At 37.6% G+C, this 4252-nt stretch overlaps 1 long non-coding RNA gene across 1 annotated transcript; it reads left to right on the plus strand.

Annotated features, from left to right (window-relative positions):
• The first annotated feature begins 1876 nt into the window (after positions 1-1876).
• Positions 1877-2302, plus strand: LOC145801666 (uncharacterized). Its single transcript, XR_014343299.1, has 2 exons — positions 1877-2051; positions 2254-2302. It is a non-coding gene; the product is annotated as an uncharacterized LOC145801666 (long non-coding RNA).
• The last annotated feature ends 1950 nt before the right edge of the window (positions 2303-4252 follow it).

Here is a 4252-nt window from a genome sequence, read left to right on the forward strand (position 1 = left end):
TCAAATCAGTAATAAATTTTATTAATTTTAATATCTTAGTTATAAATTTTTCTATAAATTTGTAAATATTTCGTAAAGACACAACTGATTTGTACTTTTCTCCAAAAGAATTGTGGACCTTTGTAGTAGACTGAAACATGTGGTTCATCTTAAAGGAAAATCATGTTACAAAAAATTTGACAAAAGGATGATATGATGATGACGTTCTTAAAAACATAAACTATTTTAATAAGTTTTTTGTTTTAAAATAAAAGGACATAAACTTAGCATATCAGTCAAAAATCACGTCAATCGGACATACCAGTAACATTTATTTTTTTTTAAAAAAAAAACAAATATAATTTGATGAAACGACCAATGATATCCGATTGATGTGATTTTTTATTGGTATATTCTACTCGATAATTTCTAAAATATGAACGATTTAGATTATCGAATTAGGTACAAAAATAGGCCTAATAAGGTGTGCAACAGTTGACCCCAAACTTACCAAAAAAAAAAAGGTCTGGCTTGTGGGTTGAGATTCATTGTAACATTAAATTTGAATTTATACTATATAATTTATTTTCAAGGTAAAATTTGAGATATTTTTCATTGTAATTTTTTTTCCTCCTATGTTTAGTAGGGCCATTATGCTCAAATATTATTTTACAAAAGTTTAGGTGCCGTTTGATAATACTTATGTTTTCAGTTTATATTTATAAAAATTTTAAAAACTCAAATAAAAACTTGTTTGGTAAATTTTTTATTTATAAATCAACGATCTTAGTTTATAAATTTGGCCAAAAAATGTAAATTCAAAAAATGAGTTTATGTTTTGAGTTTTTAGTTTTTTTTTTTTTACCACCCAACACTAGCCACCACCCGCTATCATTTTCTACCACCGTCTTTCCCACCACCACCTGCCACCACCACTCACCACCCACCTGCCACCACAACCTACCACCCGCCACCACCACCCACCTGCCACCCACTTGCCCCCATCCCTCGCCACCCACTCGCCTCCATCCCTCGCCACCACCACCACTGCCACCACCCACCACCCACCTGCCATCCACCCGCCACCTACCCGCCACCACCACTCACCACCCACCCACCCACCCGCCACCACCATCCACCACCCGCCACCACCAGTCACCAGCCACCTGCCACCCACCCGTCACTACCACCCACCACCACCCACCACCACCACCACCATCACCCACCACTCACCAGCCACCTACCTGCCACCACGACCCGCTACCGCCACCACGACCACCCACTCGCTACCACCCACCACTCGCCACCGTCAGCCACCCACACACCACCACCACCAGCCATCCGCCACCCACTTGCCACTACCGCCCACCACCGTCACCCACCCACCTACCACTACCACCCGCCACCCACCACTCGCCGCCACCACCACCACCACCACCACCATCATCACCACCACCACCACCACCACCATCACCACCACCACCACCCACTCACTACCACCCATCACTCGCCACCGTCACCCACCCACCCACCACCACCACCGGCCACCTACTCGCCACCACCACCTGCCGACCACCACCCGCCATCCGCCACCCACCTGCTACCACCACCCACCACCACCACCACCACCCACTCGCTACCATCACTACAAGAAATTAGTCTTTTAGAGACTAATATTTAAGGACTAATTAAATTTGGTCCCTAAAAATAATCTTTTAGAGACAACTAAGCCTGTGATAATTTACTTATAAAACTATCAAAATGACTCTTGATATTTCCTGTTACGCAGTGTAATTTTTTGAGACCAATAAATTTGGTTGTCAACACATATTATTGGCATTTTTTAGGGACCAAATAATGAAAAATTACAAAACCTCACCTGATGGAAATACACACTGAAAATCGTATCCAAGCTTCACGATGCGTAAAAACTTCTCTCTCTATATGTCAAGCTCCATCGCAAGCTTCATTGTAGGTCTTCGCTCTGTCCATCTCGAGCTCCATTGCAGATCAGTTTGAGATCTACAAGCTTCAGTAGATCTACCTTGTTCTTCACATTTTCTGTAGATTTGGTGCGTCCCTCTCTCTCTCTCCATATATATATATATATATATATATCTGTCTATACATACATACATACATACATATATATTTATTGTAGATCTATGAAGAACACAATAAGTAGTTCACATTTTTGTTCGATTGGCCTGCACATTGTCATGGATGCAGTTTTTCTATAGGTTGATTCTTCACCTTCTTCTTCATTTTTTGCAGATTTCTGCTACTTTGAAGACATCGATTGGTTAATTCACTCTCTATCAAGGTATTTCTCGATCCTTCAAGTAGTATTGAGTTTTTAATACAGATTGTAGCCAAAAATTAGTTTTAATGTTGAATTAATAAAATTAATTTAACCAATTCTGTTTGATTTTTGTTTACTTCATCCTTTTGATGTGAATTTTAATTATATGTATTTCTCGATCCTTTTGATGTGAATTTTAATTTAACTCAGGTTTGTTAAAAGAAATAGACCATATATGTTCCCTGTTCTGTGTTGGCTGGAACATCTTCGGGGAGTGGTGAAGATCCTTGACAAGGATCTGATTACCCCAAATAAATAAATAAATAAAAGTAATGCCAAACTCAAATATAACATGAAATATCATCAGAGCTTAAAAATTACTCAAGTTTTTTTTTAGTCAGTGTGGAGAGAGCACAATCGTCTTGAAAATTACCAGTGACTTCACATTTTCAACTTCATTTTGAATTAGAAAAGATCTTTATTTTTGTGATTCTGACTAGGTACATATAATTGAATAGGAGCATTGTTGCAATTTCCTTAATTTTCAATTCCGTTAGCTGGCATTTGCATGGGAGAAAGCTAAAATAAACGAATGCACCACGAGATTGTGGTTAAAATTCTGTTTATTAATCCCAAGTCTTTTTCAGAGTGATTTGGTTGTGTTACAGGGTTAAAGATAGTAGTTCACTGCATTTTTTAAGGGAAAATTATTTAGAGCTCTTAGGGCAAGCCTATAGGCATGTGGATTTTTATTGGTTTAAAATAAATAGTTGAACCCTATCACTCATTTGAGCCAATCTCAAATGAGTTTTAATGGAGCCGATTAAGAGTTGATCTTGAATCATTTTGTTTTTAAGGATAACATCTCACCTTGCTTTACCTAATTATTTTTTGGTCAGTATACAATTATTTAAGAAGAGGTGTCAAGGAGGTACAACCTGTATACTAAAGATCTATACCATATACATCCAGATGCCTAAAAATTGGTTCAAATTTTTGTTGCCTTTGATAGATGGATAAAAAATTTCCTATTAATGGATGGATCATATTTTAACCCTGTCATTAGTATATATGGTACATTAGTTTCCAGTCTATGATTCGTATATTGCCTTTAGCATTGTTGTTGGTATGGTTTCTCTTAGTTCTTGACGTACTAATTTTTGTTGTCAAAATTTGACTGCTAATGACCTTCTACATGGCTTTTTTTTTGTAAATAGCTAAGAGGTTGCCTAGAGCTCAGCCTGTTCAGAATCCTGCAGGGATGGTTCTTGTGGACAGACCAATAGAAGGATCCTGATCTGCACCATGTTGTGCCTAATATTTGACTGTAATCTTCTTCTACCTATCTTTTTCCTTGTTTTCCTTTTTCATTATTATTATTTTTGATTATCCATCATGCTATAGTTGTCTGATTTTAAAATTAAAGCAACTTTTATTGATACATATCCCGAAGTACACTCCTAATGAGTATATATATTCTAGAAAAATAAATAAATGAACAAATAAAGGAGTGTTGTTGCAAAACATGTGCCTACAAGTTTGGGTGCCTATTCTTTTCTGATTTGGTGCATAATCTCTTAATTTCTTTCTTCATTCAAAAAGTTACTGTTATCTATGCCTGTTTGCATAAAGTGCATGGCTTTACAGGTAAATATTCATGAATCTGAAAGAAGCAATCTCATGTGCAAATATCTTGTTTTTTTTGTGTTTAGTGTGGTGGTGGGAGGAGGGGAGGAGGTTGCTGTTGAGCATTTCAAGTTGGCAGTCAAGGATGGGTAGCGTAAGGTAAGATGCTAAACACTGTGTTGTACATGACTATAGGTGTGTTGGGGTTGGATGAAGATAGTAGTAGTATGATTAAGCTCATCTCCTTTCATTTACTTGTGTAAGGGTTGACCAGATAGTCTTAGGTACATTCGAGAATCAAAACACATCGAGACACTCAGAGGGGATGACTTGCAGAGAAACATA

The sequence above is a fragment of the Camellia sinensis genome, chromosome 10 (assembly GCF_055761805.1).
Source record: "Camellia sinensis isolate YWXY chromosome 10, ASM5576180v1, whole genome shotgun sequence".
Classification (NCBI taxonomy): Eukaryota; Viridiplantae; Streptophyta; class Magnoliopsida; order Ericales; family Theaceae; genus Camellia; species Camellia sinensis.